The sequence below is a fragment of the Bombina bombina genome, chromosome 6, assembly GCF_027579735.1.
Source record: "Bombina bombina isolate aBomBom1 chromosome 6, aBomBom1.pri, whole genome shotgun sequence".
NCBI lineage: Eukaryota > Metazoa > Chordata > Amphibia > Anura > Bombinatoridae > Bombina > Bombina bombina.
Genome location: NC_069504.1, coordinates 889,497,050 through 889,516,463, shown reverse-complemented (window position 1 = coordinate 889,516,463; position 19,414 = coordinate 889,497,050). Strand labels below are relative to the sequence as shown.

The following is a 19,414-nucleotide window of genomic DNA, read 5'->3' as shown; positions in this document are numbered from 1 at the left end:
TTAGAGGAGAGAAGATAGGTGATATGAAATAAACATTCAAGTATATTAAGGGACTATATAAAGCAGAAGCTAAAAGTATGTTTCACAAAAAAACTAACTTAAAGGGACAGTCAAGTCCAAAAAAAACTTTCATGTTTCAAATAAGGCATGACATTTTAAACATCTTTCCAATTTACTTTTATCACCAATTTTGCTTTGTTCTCTTGGTATTCTTAGTTGAAAGCTAAACCTAGGAAGGCTCATATGATAATTTCTAAGCCCTTGAAGCCCGCCTCTAATCACATGTTTTTGTATTTGCTTTTCACAACAGGGGAGAGCTAGTTCCTGTAAGCCATATAGATAACATTGTGAGCACGCCTATGAATTGTGGCAGACACTGCACTAATTGGCTAAAATGCAAGTCAATAGATAACAAATAAAATGTCATGTGATCAGGGGGCTGTCAGAAGGTTCTTAGATACAAGGTAATCACAGAGGTAAAAATTACATTAATATAACCGTGGTGGCTGTGCAAAACTGGGGAATGGGTAATAAAAGGATTATCTATCTTTTAAAACAACAAACATTGTGGTGTTAACTGTCCCTTTAAGGGCAAGGGGTCATGATCTCATGGGTAGTAGGATAGTAGGTTCATGAGTAATTTTGCGAAACACTTATTTACAGAAAGGGTGGTTGATTCATGGGATAAACGTCCAGTAGTTGGTGGTAAAGATAAACACCGTTGAGGACTTTAATAATGCCTGGGATAAGCATAAGGCTATCTTTTACTTTGTAGGAAATATGGTTAGACCTAATGGGTCTATGGTTCTTACCTGTCTTAAAAATCTATGTTAAAAATAGTCTCTGCTGCCCATTAAAATGCCCTATTATGATGGGTGAGAAAAGAATTGAGGACAGTTTCTTGACCTTCACGTCATATAATGACATAACCCTTGTCACTTTCTGCTCAGCGCTCACCTCAGTTCTTTCCTGCCCCATTTTCCATGAAGTGGTCACGAGATCTTGGAGCATCTGGAGGCTTACAGGAGATTTAATCACAGCAGTTTATGTCTTAGACAATTAAGGGTCAGATTACAATGGGGAGTGGTTTAAACCTCTCTCGCTTGCGTGCTAACTCCGCTTGAAGTGAGCTTTTTGCACGTGTTGGGTAGCGCTCCTATTACAAGTTGACAATATGTTGACAAGTTGCAAAATGCAGAATTTCTCGATCCCTTTAACATATTCCACCATTTAAGTCATTGGAGCAAACAAAGTGGGAAAAAAATGAATATATATATATGTGTGTGTGTATGTATATATATATATATACATATATATATATATATATATATATATATATATATATATATATATATATACAGTATATATGTGTGTGTGTGTATATATATATATATATATATATATATGTGTGTATATATGAGCTAGCTGGTGAGTGCTGGGTGTTTCTATGTGTTGTATTACTTTTTATTTGTAATCTCCCTTGTTTCTTGCACCCATTCCGGACTGGGATTAATTGCCTGTGGCTCTGGTGACATCACAGCTTTTTTGGAGTGCTATTTAGCACCCAGGGCTGGATATTACTGAGTCACAGGATGTGTACCTGATCCGGTCTTGGAGTGCAGTTCCCTTCCATGTTTGGTATTTTCTATGGGTGATTACAGCCACCTGTGCACCCCTTCTTTGTTCTCAGTTTGTTTGGCTTTGTGAGCTCGCATGATGGTGTGGCTGTGTTAGGGACTCAGGCGATGGAAAGGACCTTGACGTGGTGCCTGAGCTTTCCCATTTGGCCAGATGCGGTGACTAACCTTTCCAGTTGTGATTTTATCTTAGCTGTGAGCTAGCTGGTGAGTGCTGGGTGTTTCTATGTGTTGTATTACTTTTTATTTGTAATCTCCCTTGTTTCTTGCACCCATTCCGGACTGGGGTTAACTACCTGATCCGGTCTTGGAGTGCAGTTCCCTTCCATTATATATATATATATATATATATATATATATATATATATATATATATATATATATATATATATATATATATATATATAAAAAAACCGGCACTCATGGGGATTGATAGATTCCAGATAAGTGTATTTCTTGTTGCTTGAGAGTTACTATTTAAAATAGGCCTAACTAGTTCCATAACCCATAATTTACTTGATACTGTATTAATATTTAAATACATACAAGGGTTAGTGTAGCAGAAAAGAGTCCTGAGACATCAATTACTGTGCCTGTCTATTGGTCTATCTACAAGATCCTGACTGTTTGTTTGTTATAGAGCACATTTATGTTCTAATATGTTTCCTTTTTTTTCCCCCGGTTGCTTGAGAGTGCCGGTTGCTTGAGTTCCCGGATAACTGAGAGTCTAAAAAATATATATATATATATATATATATATATATATATATATATTATAAAACAAAACGTGGTTTATTATTGTGACGTTTTGGAGATTGGTCTGATGAAGGGGTGGGTTTGATCTCCGAAACTTCACAACAATAAACCATGTTTTGTTTTTTTAAAAGTCCAGTGAGTGCAGATCTATTTTATACTATAAATAACCACTGTTCCTGTCACCCTGGCCGTTTACTGAGGAGGAGGTGAGAGTGCTTTTATATATATATATATATATATATATATATATATATATATATATATATATATATATATATATATATATATATATATATATATATATATATATATATATATATATATATATATATATATGTGTGTGTGTGTATATATATACTAGGATTTCAGAAGACTTCTAGTCTATCTGCTGTTTTTCTGGTTCCAGAAAAGGTTAGGAAGCCTTTGCCATTTCTTTGGCATCCTGATTAAAGCTTTTGTTTTTCAAGACTTATTTTGAGGCAGGGCAGGCTCCGCCTCAGAGATTTACAGCTCATTCTACTAAATTCAGTTTGCCATTTCTTGGGCTTTTTCAGAATGAAGCTTAAGTTGATCAAATTTGCAAATCAGTAATTTGGTCTTCTTTGCATACTTTTATTGTTTTTACCATTTTGATGTATTTGCTTCTTCTGAAGCAGTCTTTGGTAGGAGAAGTTTTTCAGGCAGCTGTTTCAGTTTGATTCTACTGCTTTTGATTTATGTGTTTTCAAGGAAAACTTATTTATTGTGTGGATTTAATTTCTCAGTGGAAATAGCTGTTGTTATTTTATCCCTCCCTTTCTAGTGACTCTTCTGTGGACTTCCACATCTAGGGTATTTCTATCCCATACGTCACTAGCTCATGGACTCTTGCCAATTACATGAAAGAAAACATCATTTATGTAAGAACTTACCTGATAAATTCATTTTTTTCATATTGGCAAGAGTCCATGAGCTAGTGAGGTATAGTATATACAATCCTACCAGGAGGGGCAAAGTTTCCCAAACCTCAAAATGCCTATAAATACACCCCTCACCACACCCACAATTCAGTTTTACAAACTTTGCCTCCTATGGAGGTGGTGAAGTAAGTTTGTGCTTGATTTTCTTCTGTGATATGCGCTTCTCAGCATTTTGAAGCCTGATTTCCTCTCAGAGTACAGTGAATGTCAGAGGGATGTGAAGAGAGTATTGCCTATTGATTTTATGGTTTTCCTCACAGGAAATCTTTTCAAAGGTTCTCTGTTTATCGGTCGTAGAGATTCACCTCCTACCTCCCTTTTCAGATTGACGATATATTCCATTACCTCTACTGTTACTGTTTCAGTACTCGTTTGGCTATCTGCTATATGTGGATGGGTGTCTTTCGGTAAGTATGTTTTCATTACTTAAGACACTCTCAGCTATGGTTTGGCACTTTATGTATTAATATAAAGTTCTAAATATATGTATTGTTCTTATATTTGCCATGAGTCACGTTTATGTATATTTCCTTTTGCAGACTATCAGTTTTAAAATAGGGAAAACATATTTAGGAAGTTATTTTTTCTTACCTGGGGTATAGTCTTTTCTTCAAATTGACTGTTTTTTCATTAATTTTCGCAGGCAAAATTAGCCTCACGAGGTCGCAAAATGCTGATATTTATTGCATCATTCTTGGCGCGAGAATTTTTTTGGTGCGAAGGTACGTTCAGTGTTGCAAATTTGTCATTTCCGGCGTCTTAGTTGCCGCCAGGTTTCCTTGCACAAGGTTGTGTCTGCCATGACGAGAGTTGCGTCATTTCCGGATGTCGTTAGCGGCAAAAAAATTAATTTTGCGTTGTGCGTCATACTTGGCGCCAAATAATTTAATTATTTAAACCCCACTTCCTATATACCTCTTGCCTTTTTCTATGCTCAGAGGGCTATGTTGTTTGCATTTTTTTCCCGTTCCTGAAACTGCCATATAAGGAAATTGATAATTTTGCTTTATATGTTGTTTTTCTTCTGTTAAGTGTGATCAGTCCACGGGTCATCATTACTTGTGGGATATTAACTGCTCCCCTACAGGAAGTGCAAGAGGATTCACCCAGCAGAGTTGCTATATAGCTCCTCCCCTCTACGTCACCTCCAGTCATTCTCTTGCACCCAACGACTAGATAGGATGTGTGAGAGGACTATGGTGATATATTTAGTTTTTATATCTTCAATCAAAAGTTTGTTATTTTATAATAGCACCGGAGTGTGTTATTCCTTCTCTGGTAGAATTTGAAGAAGAATCTACCTGAGTTTTTCTATGATTTTAGCCGGAGTAGTTAAGATCATATTGCTGTTTCTCGGCCATCTGAGGAGAGGTAAACTTCAGACCAGGGGACAGCAGGCAGATTAATCTGCAAAGAGGTATGTAGCAGTTTATTATTTTCTGACATGGAATTGATGAGAAAATCCTGCCATACCGTTATAATGTAAACTCAGCCTTGAATGCAGTAGATGTAGCTGATATCAGGCTGTCATGTATGTATATTTTACACTTCAGTTTTCTGGGAAATGGTACTTCTCTGGCTTTTAAACTGTATACATAGACTTAACCTATTTTGCAGGGACTTGCAATAGGTTTTAAATGACAATTAATTATTGAGGTAAAACGTTTTTTTGCTGGCATGTAAAAACGTTTTTTTCTCTGAGGTACTGGGTGAAAAAATATTTTGGGCACTTTTTTTCCACTTGGCAATAGTTTTGATTTAAATTAGAGCAGTTCACTGATCCCTCTCACTGTTATGTGTGTGGGGGAGGGGCCATTTTGGTGCTTTCACTACGCATCAGAAAAAACTCAGTCAGAGGTTCATTTTCTTCCTGCATGATCCGGTTCATCTCTACAGAGTTCAGGGATCTCAAAAGCCTTTTTTTGAGGGAAGTAATCATTACAGCAGAGCTGTGCTGATGGTATTGACTGTGATATAAAAAACGTTTATTTGTGTATTTTTTTCTGCTGCCTGGGTTAGTTATCATTTGCTGAGGGGAACAATCCTTTGCTAAAACTGTATATTTTGACAAAGATTGATGCTATAACTTAATTATTTTAACTGTTATAATATTTTTCTGTGCTTCTTAAAGGCACAGTTCGTTTTCATATTATTTGTAAATTACTTTGAAAAGTATTTCCAAGTTGCTGTTTATTTGCTAGTGTGTTAAACATGTCTGATTCAGAGGAATATCTCTGTGCTATATGTGTTAATGCCAAAGTGGAGCCCAATAGAAATTTATGTACTAAATGTATTGATGCTACTTTAAAAAATAGTCAATCTGTACAAATTGAACATATTTCACCAAACAACGAGGGGAGAGTTATGCCGACTAACTCGCCTCACGTGTCAGTACCTGCATCTCCCGCTCAGGAGGTGCGTGATATTGTAGCGCCGAGTGCATCTGGGCGGCCATTACAAATCACATTACAAGATATGGCTACTGTTATGACTGAAGTTTTGGCTAAACTACCAGAACTAAGAGGTAAACGTGATCACTCTGGGATGAGAACAGAGTGCGCTGATAATGCAAGGGCCATGTCTGATACTGCGTCACAGTTTGCAGAACGTGAAGACGGAGAGCTTCATTCTGTGGGTGACGGTTCTGATCCAAATAAACTGGACTCAGACATTTCAAATTTTAAATTTAAGCTTGAGAACCTCCGTGTGTTACTAGGGGAGGTATTAGCGGCTCTGAATGATTGTAACACAGTTGCAATCCCAGAAAAAATGTGTAGGTTGGATAAATATTTTGCGGTACCGACGAGTACTGACGTTTTTCCTATACCTAAGAGACTTACTGACATTGTTACTAAGGAGTGGGATAGACCCGGTGTGCCTTTCTCACCCCCTCCTATATTCAGAAAAATGTTTCCAATAGACGCCGCCACAGAGGGACTTATGGCAAATGGTCCCTAAGGTGGAGGGAGCAGTTTCTACTTTAGCTAAGCGTACCACTATCCCAGTGGAGGATAGCTGTGCTTTTTCAGATCCAATGGATAAAAAATTAGAGGGTTACCTTAAGAAAATGTTTGTTCAACAAGGGTTTATATTGCAACCTCTTGCATGTATTGCGCCTGTCACGGCTGCAGCAGCATTTTGGTTTGAGTCTCTGGAAGAGACACTTCAATCATCCACACTAGATGACATCACACACAAACTTAAATTCCTTAAGTTAGCTAATTCATTTATTTCAGATGCCGTAGTACATTTAACTAAACTTGCGGCTAAAAATTCAGGATTTGCCATTCAGGCACGCAGAGCTCTGTGGCTAAAATCCTGGTCAGCTGATGTTACGTCTAAATCTAAATTGCTTAATATTCCTTTCAAAGGGCAGACCTTATTCGGGCCCGGCTTGAAAGAGATTATTGATGACATTACAGGAGGTAAAGGTCATGCCCTGCCTCAGGACAAGGCCAAAGCCAAGGCTAGACAGTCCAATTTTCATTCCTTTCGTAATTTCAAAGCAGGAGCAGCATCAACTTCCTCTGCACCAAAACAGGAAGGAGCTGTTGCTCGCTACAGACAAGGCTGGAAACCTAACCAGTCCTGGAACAGGGGCAAACAGGCCAGAAAACCTGCTGCTGCCCCTAAGACAGCATGAATTGAGGGCCCCCGATCCGGGACCGGATCTAGTGGGGGGCAGACTTTCCCTCTTCGCCCAGGCTTGGGCAAGAGATGTTCAGGATCCCTGGGCGTTAGAGATCATATCTCAGGGATACCTTCTGCACTTCAAATCCTCTCCCCCAAGAGGGAGATTTCATCTGTCAAGGTTGTCAACAAACCTAACAAAGAAGGAAGCGTTTCTACGCTGCGTACAAGATCTTTTATTAATGGGAGTGATCCATCCAGTTCCGCGGTTGGAACAAGGACAAGGGTTTTACTCAAATCTGTTTGTAGTTCCCAAAAAAGAGGGAACCTTCAGGCCAATCTTGGATTTAAAGATCCTAAACAAATTCCTAAGATTTCCATCGTTCAAGATGGAAACTATTCGAACAATTTTGACCATGATCCAAGAGGGTCAGTACTTGACCACAGTGGATTTAAAGGATGCTTACCTTCACATACCGATTCACAGAAGTCATTACCGGTATCTAAGGTTTGCCTTTTTAGACAGGCATTACCAGTTTGTAGCTCTTCCATTCGGACTGGCTACGGCTCCAAGAATCTTCACAAAGGTTCTGGGCACTCTTCTGGCGGTACTAAGACCGCGAGGAATTTCAGTAACTCCGTACTTAGACGACATACTGATACAAGCTTCAAGCTTTCAAACTGCCAAATCTCATACAGAGATAGTATTGGCATTTCTAAGGTCGCATGGATGGAAAGTGAACGAAGAGAAAAGTTCTCTCTTTCCACTCACAAGAGTTCCCTTCCTGGGGACTCTGATAGATTCTGTAGAAATGAAGATTTACCTGACAGAGGACAGGTTAACAAAACTTCTAAATGCATGCCGTGTCCTTCATTCCATTCAAGAGACCAGAAATTCTCTTCTATGGTGGCTTTATCGGCCACATCTGTCCAGGGGAATGCCATTCAGCAGGCCAGACTGGTCAATTGTAACAACAGACGCCAGCCTACTAGGTTGGGGTGCTGTCTGGAATTCTCTGAAGGCTCAGGGACTATGGAATCAGGAGGAGAGTCTTCTTCCAATAAACATTCTGGAATTGAGAGCAGTCCTCAATGCTCTTCTGGCTTGGCCCCAGTTAGCAACTCGGGGGTTCATCAGGTTCCAGTCGGACAACATCACGACTGTAGCTTATATCAACCATCAGGGAGGGACAAGAAGCTCCCTAGCAATGATGGAAGTATCGAAGATAATTCGCTGGGCAGAGTCTCACTCTTGCCACCTGTCTGCAATCCACATCCCGGGAGTGGAGAACTGGGAGGCGGATTTCTTAAGTCGTCAGACTTTTCATCTGGGGGAGTGGGAACTTCATCCAGAGGTCTTTGCCCAAATACTTTGACGTTGGGGCAAACCAGAGATAGATCTCATGGCGTCTCGACAGAACGCCAAGCTTCCGCGCTACGGGTCAAGATCCAGGGATCCGGGAGCGGTCCTGATAGATGCCTTGACAGCACCATGGACCTTCAGGATGGCTTATGTGTTTCCACCTTTCCCGATGCTTCCTCGATTGATTGCCAGAATCAAACAGAAGAAAGCATCAGTGATTCTAATAGTGCCTGCATGGCCACGCAGGACTTGGTATACAGATCTGGTGGACATGTCATTCTGTCCACCTTGGTCGTTACCTCTGAAACAGGACCTTCTGATTCAGGGTCCTTTCAAACATCAAAATCTAACTTCTCTGAAGCTGACTGCTTGGAAATTGAACGCTTGATCTTATCAAAGCGTGGTTTTTCGGAGTCAGTTATTGATACCTTAATACAGGCTAGGAAGCCTGTTACCAGAAAGATTTACCATAAAATATGGCGTAAATACCTATATTGGTGCGAATCCAAAGGTTACTCTTGGAGTAAGGTTAGGATTCCTAGGATATTGTCTTTTCTACAAGAAGGTTTAGAAAAGGGGTTATCCGCTAGTTCCTTAAAGGGACAGATCTCAGCTCTGTCCATTCTGTTACACAAGCGTCTGTCAGAAGTTCCAGACGTTCAGGCTTTTTGTCAGGCTTTGGCCAGGATTAAACCTGTGTTTAAAGCTGTGGCTCCACCATGGAGTTTAAACCTTGTTCTTAACGTTTTACAGGGTGTTCCGTTTGAACCCCTTCATTCCATTGATATAAAGTTGTTATCTTGGAAAGTTCTATTTTTAATGGCTATTTCCTCGGCTCGAAGAGTCTCTGAGTTATCAGCCTTACATTGTGATTCTCCTTATTTGATTTTTCACTCGGATAAGGTAGTTCTGCGTACTAAGCCTGGGTTCTTACCTAAGGTAGTCACTAACAGGAATATCAATCAGGAGATTGTTGTTCCATCCTTGTGCCCAAATCCTTCTTCGAGGAAGGAACGTCTTTTGCACAATCTGGATGTAGTTCGTGCCCTTAAATTTTATTTACAGGCAACTAAAGATTTTCGGCAAACGTCTTCCCTGTTTGTCGTTTACTCTGGTCAGAGGAGAGGTCAAAAAGCTTCTGCTACCTCTCTCTCTTTTTGGCTTCGTAGCATAATTCGTTTAGCTTATGAGACTGCTGGACAGCAGCCTCCTGAAAGAATTACAGCTCATTCCACTAGAGCTGTGGCTTCCACTTGGGCCTTTAAGAATGAGGCCTCTGTTGAACAGATTTGCAAGGCTGCAACTTGGTCTTCGCTTCATACTTTTTCCAAATTTTACAAATTTGACACTTTTGCTTCCTCGGAGGCTATTTTTGGGAGAAAGGTTCTTCAGGCAGTGGTTCCTTCTTTATAAAGAGCCTGCCTATCCCTCCCGTCATCCGTGTACTTTTGCTTTGGTATTGGTATCCCACAAGTAATGATGACCCGTGGACTGATCACACTTAACAGAAGAAAACATAATTTATGCTTACCTTATAAATTCCTTTCTTCTGTAGTGTGATCAGTCCACGGCCCGCCCTGTTTTTTAAGGCAGGTAAATATTTTTTAAATTATACTTCAGTCACCACTACACCCTTGGCTTCTCCTTTCTCGTTGGTCCTTGGTCGAATGACTGGAGGTGACGTAGAGGGGAGGAGCTATATAGCAACTCTGCTGGGTGAATCCTCTTGCACTTCCTGTAGGGGAGCAGTTAATATCCCACAAGTAATGATGACCCGTGGACTGATCACACTACAGAAGAAAGGAATTTATCAGGTAAGCATAAATTATGTTTTTTTCTTACATTTGCAAGATGTCTCAATCTGATCCTGTCTCAGAAACCACTGTTGGAGCCCTGCTGCCTGATAACAGTTCTACTAAAGCTAAGTGTATCTGTTGTAAGTTAGTGGAGATTATATCTCCAGCTGTGGTATGTAATAGTTGTCATGATAAGGTTTTACATGCAGAGAATGTATCCATCAGTACTAGTACAATGCCTGTTGTTTCTTCAACATCTAGTGTACATGATATCCCTGTGAATATAAAAGATTTTATTGCTGATGCAATTCAGAAGGCTTTGTCTGCTATTCCGCCTTCTAATAAACGTAAAAGGTCTTTTAAAACTTCTCATAAAGTTGATGAAATTTCAAATCACCGACAACATACTGAATTATCCTCCTCTGATGAGGATCTATCTGATTCAGAAGATCCTACCTCAGATATTGACACTGACTTATCTACTTATTTTTTTAAGATGGAGTATATTCGTTCCTTGTTAAAAGAGGTGTTAATTACTTTGGATATTGAGGAAACTAGTCCTCTTGATACTAAAACTAGTAAACGTTTAAATTCTGTTTATAAACCTCCGGTGGTTCCTCCAGAGGTTTTTCCAGTTCCTGATGCTATTTCTGATATGATTTCTAAGAAATGGAATAGGCCTTGTACTTCTTTTATTCCTTCTTTTAGGTTTAAAAAGTTGTATCCTTTGCCAACAGTTAGATTGGAGTTTTGGGAAAAAAAATCCCCAAAGTTGTTGGGGCTATTTCTACTCTTCGCACACATATTGTGGGAGTGCTACCGAAGTGACCAAAACAATTACAAGACAACAAAAACTATCGGTGCACATCCAACCACTTTTTCTGGCATATTTTTATATGCTTCTGTCAGTCAAATATACTTACATAGCTTCTAATAAGATTGGGATCAACGTCTCACAATAATATTGGCTTATATTTGAGCTGCAAAAACAAATATACTTCTATCTACTAAATATACTTACATAGTTCAAATAAAATTGGGATTAACATCTCGCAATAATATTGACTTATATTTATGCTGCAAAAAATTTTGTTTGTTAAAAATGCCTTTAAATTTAAAGAAAAAGTTCTGTATGCTAAATATACTTACATAGTTCAAATAAGATTGGGATAAACATCTCTCAATAATATTGACTTATATTTATGCTGCAAAAAAATTGCCTGTTTAAATTTAAATAAAATAGGGATCTTAGTCACACAATATGATCATATTCTGCTAAACCAGTCACCACTTACAAGGTGTCCCCATATTAGACTGGTCCTAACTAACCAGTTTCCACACTGCAGCAAGTCATGTCTACACAGTGTGAAGCTTTCTAGCTTATTAAGTATATCACAATTTATCTGGAACACACCTGGGCTGGGTGGCGTGCATTAACCAAAGGGGAGGGATTTGGTCAGCTCCCTATTCAAAGATACAACAAAGGTGTTTTTTGGTTAAGCACACCACAAAAAAAGGACTGTTTTATCTTAGCACACATATTGTGGGAGTGCTACCCAAGTGACCAAAACAATTACAAGACAACAAAAAGTATCGGTGCCCATCCAACCACTTTTTCTGGCATATTTTTTTTTTGTGGTGTGCTTAACAAAAAAAAAAATATGCCAGAAAAAGGACTTAAGTGGTTGGATGTGCACCGATACTTTTTGTTGTCCTATTCTACTCTTGCCAAACGTACTACTATTCCTATGGAAGATAGTACTTCCTTTAAGGACCCTTTAGATAAGAAACTTGAATCTTATCTAAGGAAAGCTTATTTATATTCTAGCTATCTTCTCAGGCCTGCCATTTCTATGGCTGATGTGACAGCTGCATCAACGTTTTGGTTGGAAAGCTTAGCGCAACAGGAAACAGATCCTGATTTGTCTAGCATTGTTCGCTTGCTTCAACATGCTAATCATTTTATCTGTGATGCCATTTTTTGATATCATCAAAATTGATGTTAGATCTATGTCTTTAGCTATTTTAGCTAGAAGAGCTTTGTGGCTCAAATATTGGAATGCTGACATGGTATCTAAGTCTAGATTACTATCTCTTTCTTTCCAAGGTAACAATTTATTTGGTTCTCAGTCACTGGGGTGAAGGGAGTTTTTTTACCTCAGGATAAAAGATCTAAGGGTAAATCTAAAGCTTCTAATCATTTTCATTCTTTTCGACAGAATAAGAAACAGAAAGCCAATCCTTCCCCCAAAGAATCTGGTTCCAATTGGAAACCTTCTTCAAGTTGGAATAAATCCAAGCCGTTTAAGAAACTAAAGCCAGCCCCCAAGTCTGCCTGAATCTGCGGCCCTCATTCCAGCTCAGCTGGTGGGGGGCAGATTCAATTTTTTCCAAAACATTTGGGCAGATTCTGTCCACAATCAATGGATGGAGTATTGTCTCTTAAGGGTATCGAATAGGATTCAGAATAAGACCTCCTGTAAGAATATTTTTTCTCTCATGCGTCTCAACAAATCCAGTGAAGGCTCAGGCTTTTCTGAAGTGTGTTTCAGATCTAGAGCTTTCAGGGGTAATTATACCAGTTCCGTTTCAGGAGCAGGGTCTGGGGTTTTATTCAAATCTATTCATTGTCCCAAAGAAAGAAAATTAATTCAGGCCAGTTCTGGATCTGAAAATTTTGAATCGTTTTGTAAGAGTGCCAACTTTCAAAATGGTGACTATAAGGACTATTCTGTTTGTTCAGCAAGGTCATTATATGTCCACGATTGACTTACAGGATGCATAGCTTCATATTCCGATTCATTCAGACCACTATCGGTTTCTGAGATTTTCTTTTCTAGACAAGCATTACCAATTTTTCGCTCTTCCATTTGGCCTAGCGACAGCTCCAAGAATTTTTTTAAAGGTTCTCGGTGCCCTACTCTCTGTAAACAGAGAACAGGGTATTGCGCTGTTTCATTTTTTGGACAATATCTTGGTACTAGCTCAGTTTTTACATTCTGCCGAATATCACACAAATCAACTAGTGTTGTTTCTTCAAAGACTTGGTTGGAGGATCAATTTACCATAAAGTTCCTTGATTCCTCAGACAAGGGTCACCTTTTTAGGTTTCCTGATAGATTCAGTGTCCATGACTCTTTCTCTAACAGACAAGAGACTAATAAAATTGGTTTCAGCTTGTCGGAACCTTCAGTCTCAATAATTCCCTTCAGTAGCTATGTGCATGGAAGTTTTAGGTCTCATGACTGCAGCATCGGAAGCGATCCCTTTTGTTCTTCTCATAAATTCTCCTGGAATTCTTTTAGAATTCCTAGAATTTTACAGTTTCTTCAGGATGGTTTGGATAAAGGTTTATTTCGCAAACTTTTTTCTCACTCACTGGAAGCAGCCTAACACATCAACAGTAGAATATATACACTTTAATTTATTTTTAAATATGAAATTATTCAAAGTACGACAGAATCTACTATCTGAAATACATTATAGTAATAATACCCCTATAATTGGAGAAAATACGAATCTAACAGAAATAATGCATGAATTAGAAAATATACTTGTAAAAGAACTTAAACAAAAAACAGAACTTGCATATTTAGATAGGTATATTAGTTTGCAAATAATACCTCGAGGACTCAGACTAGAAAAAGAATGTACTTTTGAGTTAAATGGAGATTTAAAAAAAAGAATGGCAAACAGCATTAGAAAAAGCATCTTTCGATTTAATCAATATAATTAAAAAAGCACGCAATATTTCTTTAGACATATTTGAAACTAGAATCACAGAAATTAAAAATGCACTAGAAATTCACCAAGAGGATACATTTTGTAAAGATAGACAAATAGAAATTATTGAAACACTTAAAAACAAAAAAAATTGAATTCATTTGTGATAAAAGTAAGAAAATGGCAAGAGATCAAAATGATTATAAAGAATCATTAGAACAAGAAAACACCGATATTGACAATGGTGAAAAAGGTAACACAGTCACTACAGATAACACTTGGAATATTGTTCCCAAAAAACACACACAAAAAAATGTACTTAAATCAACACAATTAGACACTGAGAAAACACACAATTACCAAGATAAATATTATACACACCCCAATCAAAATTGGCACTGGGAGAATGACACTGAGAGAGATAACTATAGAGTAAATAATTCCTTTAGAAACAATTTCAGACCTAATTATAGAGTAAATAATAATCCTTTTAGAAACAATTTCGAACAAACTGGAAATCCAAGTGGCTATAGAAAAAATTATAGAAACAACTATAATGGACAAAATCTAAACCACTACTGCAGTGGGTATAACAGTGGGTATAAAAGAAATCAGAGTAATTTCAGATATAATATGGAACCAAGAGGACGGTTTAGACAACCTCCCTCTGACAATAGACATGAACCATATATGAATAATAGAATGAAGAATTGGAGAGTCCCTCTAAGCAACCGGTACACACCATTAAGAAATCAGGGAGAGGAGGAGTCACATATATTAAATGAAGAGAATAACATCCCAAACTCCCCACTTCAGGGTACATCAGCAGATTTTGTAGGGTTAGGCCTAGTATCCAAGACCCCATGGTTAAACAGAAAAAGAAATATAGAGGAACCAGAGGAGGAATACGAACAAAATAAAAAAAGATGGAGATAGATGACAAAGGCATTTTTAATCTAAGTAAAATAGAACTATCACAAGAAGAGAAAAAAGTACTCAAAAAAGGTTTAACTTTTGCGCCAACACAAAGACTCAATAAGTTTGAAACTCATATACATATTAATCCATTTATCCGCAGATTGACACTGAAAAGATACTTTCTAAAAAACCCAGTTGAAAGAGATATAACCAGTATAAGAGATAACATTACTACTACAAGTACTAATCAAACACAACCTAACATTATACATACTTCCCTCAAACCCAAATCCGCATTCTACCCCCTTCAAGAGAAAGGAAGTCATATAGAAATTTTTCAAAAAGACTTAGTCAAATTTGAACATACTAAACAAAGAACGAAATATAATTTAAATATAAATGAAAAATCAGTATTAGAGAATTTGAAAAACAATAGAAACATAACAATCAAACCTGCGGACAAAGGAGGTGGAATCGTTATAATGGACACAGAATATTACTTAAAAGAATCAAATAGGATATTGAATGACAAAACCACCTACCAAGAATTGAAATTAAATCCACTAAATAAGATAACAGAAAAATTGAAATCATTACTAACAAATGCAAAAAATGAAAAAATACTAAATAATAAAGAATTTAACTTTCTTAACCAAGAACATCCCAGAATGGCAATTTTTTATTTTTTGCCAAAGATTCATAAGAACATAACAGCACCCCCAGGTAGACCTATCCTATCTGGGATTGGTTCAATAACGGCAAATTTGTCTCAATATATAGATATCCAATTACAAAAATATGTAAAAACACTACCCACCTATTTAAAAGATACAGGAGAAGTATTGTCCATATTAAAGGATTTCGAATGGGATGACAATTACATGCTAGCAACATGTGATGTCACAGCCCTATACACAAGCATTATACATCACAAAGATTTGGAAGCTATAAGATACTATCTAAACAATGATAGTACTATGTTACAAAATCAAAAAGATTTTATCTTGAAGGGGGTAGAATTCATATTGATGAATAATATATTTGTCTTCAACAACAAAATGTATATACAAACCAAGGGAACAGCTATGGGCACGAGGTTCGCGCCCAGCTACGCAAATCTCTTTATGGGCCTTTGGGAACAGAGATTCCTTGTGTCGCGTGACCTGGGCGCGAGCCTCGTGCTCTTTAAACGGTACATAGATGATGTGCTAATTATATGGCGAGGAGACAAACAAAGTCTTCTAAAAATGTTTGATGATATGAATACAAATACTGATGGCTTACAGTTTACATATGAAATAAGCAAAAATAATATCACATTCCTAGATCTGGACATATTCATAGAAAATACAACCCTATACACAAAAAAATCACTTAAAAAAAGTAGATGCAAACGGTTATATACACTCAGAGAGCTGCCACCTTCCAAGGTGGATAAGCAATATTCTTAAAGGACAATGTTTGAGAATCAGTAGGAATTGTTCTAGGTTAACAGATTATGATACACAAATAAAAATCTTAGAAGAAAGATTTTTAGAAAGGGGGTACAATCAAGAAGTAATAAAAACAGCTATAGAATTTGGCAGAGATTTAAATGGGAAAAATATACAGAAAACAATAAAAAAGGAAGAAAATACAGTGAAGTTAAAAGTACCTTTTTATCACAAATTTCAATAGTGACTATAAAACCATAGAGAAAATAGTCGAGAAACACTGGCATTTGATAAAGGAAGATCCAGTTATAGGAGAGAAATTAACAGACAATCCAAATTTTATATACAGAAGGGCCAGAAATATGAAAAGTATGCTAGCCCCTAGTGAGTTTACACAAAAAGATTAGATAAAGACCTTAAGGGGAAATTATTAACAGGTTTCTACCCCTGCTATAGCTGCAAAGCTTGCAAGCACATCAGTAAGAAAAAAGGGATAGAATCCACAAGTAACAATTACAAAGTGAAGATTAGTGAAACCATTAGATGTAGTGACCATAATGTTATATATATATACTGCAGTGTAGTTGCAAATTACAATACTTAGGTGAGATGACCAGGTGTCTCCGAACACGAATTCGTGAACATCTATGGAATATAGAAAAAGGACAACAAGAAACACACCTATATGAACACTTCAGATCAGTACACAACAACAACATGAAAGACCTAACATATTGGGGTATAAAGAAGGTACAAAAACCTTGGAGAGGAGGTAATTTTGAAAAAGTAATACTAAAGAAAGAGGCAGAATATATATACAATATGGGAACTTTGTACCCAAAAGGACTCAATTCAGAATTGGATCTTAACCCATTTATAATAGATTAGGAGCTAATATTATGATCCATATAATATAGAAATACCTAAAGAAAATATGAGAACTTTAGTATAAGGATTAATAATAGCTATCTTAATATTAAACCCCTCTAAGGATCTATAATAATTAGCTATACATATGTCGCCTATCCCAAGTTGTAAACAATGGATTATATTAAATAAAATAAATATTTAACCTGTAGGAAGTTTTTAATATAATATATGACATTAATATTGTTTATTTTGCCTCTTTGAAAAGAAAACTAATTTTATAATCATTTTTAATTGTGGAATTTTTGAACTTTTACATTTTTTTTACTGTGTTAAGCCACAACTAAATTATACTACTATTGAATTGACAAATAAATGGATGAATAGTAATACAAATACCACCTTTAGTAATAGAAGAGACAATACCACCTTAAGAAAATCCTAAAAACAATTGGAGGAAATCTGAACAAATGAAAATTCAGAGCGGGGTATTTAAACACAGCAAATATTCCCCTTGAATAGCAGTCTTGATAAAGCCTAAAACACAGGTGAAACGCGTTGACGTTCGTTCAAGTGTCTAAAGAGAATACCACATCTTTGAAAGAATTTGAATCAGTCTTTTTTGTGAGTACAAATCAATACTCTGCGCAGAGTTCCCAAAAAAGATTACGGACAAAGCCCATATTGCTTACAGCGGATTGATACACATTTAAAGTGGAAGCGAAAAGAACCGGTAGCCCCAGAAACATCCGCCACCTTGAGAGACCAATGCGGTAAAGATTTACGACAAGAGCAATGTTACCGGGATACAAACACATCCGAGAGGTCAGAGGTGAGATCGGAGGCCGACTAGTCCAAGGTTAGACAGTAGATATATTGCCCAATCGGCTCCATATCGAAAGGCAAGGGGACCGGTAAAGTATACCCACTATTTGTATCAATACCGTATTGAATTTTTATTGCATATCGGCTATCAGAGTCAAATCCTCCATACATCCTGCAAATGTGAAAGTCTGTATACCAACTTGGAAACTGATTCTATAAGCCATTTTATAAACTGTTGATGCAAGCTTTAATGGAACATTATATGTGAAGCTATCTGCAAGTATAACTTAGATTTGCAAAAGTGTATCAAATAAAATTTGCAACATTTTAAGGTGGATTGATACAAGTGCACTTTCCATTATAAAGAGACTTTTTTATTTTTACAGATGAACTATATCTGACACACGCATTGTATAATCAGAGTGAATCGTCTAAAGGTGGTTTTAAAAATATATGTAGAAGTGGCAGAAACACAGAAATTTTAAATAGAGGTTGGAAGAGACGTCCTCCTGTATTTACATTAACCTACGTTTTTTTATTTTGCAATATGCTATTGGTTTCCCAAATGTGAAATTGTTATATGGTTTTAAGAAATTAAATTGTATTTGTTTATACTTCGATCCTGAATTTTTTTATATATCAAATATCTGTTGTTGCATACCCCTAGCTAACCAGTATTTAGATACAGGTCAAGCGCTGTTTAAATTTTTCCTTTTTCTGTTGGATAAAGGTTTGTCTGCAAGTTCATTGAAGGGACAAATCTCTGCTCTTTCTGTTTTATTTCACTGATATATATATATTCACTGTTTTGTACAGGCTTTGGTCCATATCAAGCCTGTCATTAAATCAATCTCTCCTCCTTGGAGTCTTAATTTGGTTTTGAAGGCCTTACAGGCTCCTCTTTTTGAGCCTATGCATTCTTTGGATATTAAACTACTTTCTTGGAAAGTGTTGTTCCTTTTGGCCATCTCTTCTGCTAGAAGAGTTTCCGAATTATCTGCTCTCTCTTGTAAGTCTTCTTTTCTGATTTTCCATCAGGATAAGGCAGTTTTGCGGACTTCTACCTAAGGTTGTGAATTCTAACAACATTAATAGGGAAATTGTTGTTCCCTCTTTGTGTCCTAATCCTAAGAATTTTTTGAAGAGATCCTTACATTCTCTGGATGTTGTAAGAGCTTTGAAATTTTATGTTGACGCTACTAAAGATTTCAGGAAGACTTCTAGTCTATTTGTTATCTTTTCTGGTTCTAGGAAAGGTCAGAAAGTTTCTGCCACTTCCTTGGCATCTTGGTTAAAGCTTTTGATTCATCAGGCTTATTTGGAGTTGGGTCAGACTTCGTGGGCTTTTAAGAATGAAGCTTCAGTTGATAAGATTTGCAAAGCAGCAACTTGGTCTTCTTTGCATACATTTACTAAATTCTACCGTTTTGATGTATTTGCCTCTTCGGAAGCAGTTTTTGGTAGAAACGTTCTTCAGGCAGCTGTTTCAGTTTGATTCCTCTGCTTC

The 19,414-nt window shown here is 37.1% G+C and overlaps 1 protein-coding gene across 1 annotated transcript in view; it reads left to right on the top strand.

Moving 5' to 3' along the window:
* The window catches only part of ELP5 (elongator acetyltransferase complex subunit 5), a 107,387-nt gene that overhangs the window by 59,767 nt on the left and 28,206 nt on the right, over positions 1-19,414 (top strand). The gene's annotated exons all lie outside the window — the stretch shown is intronic.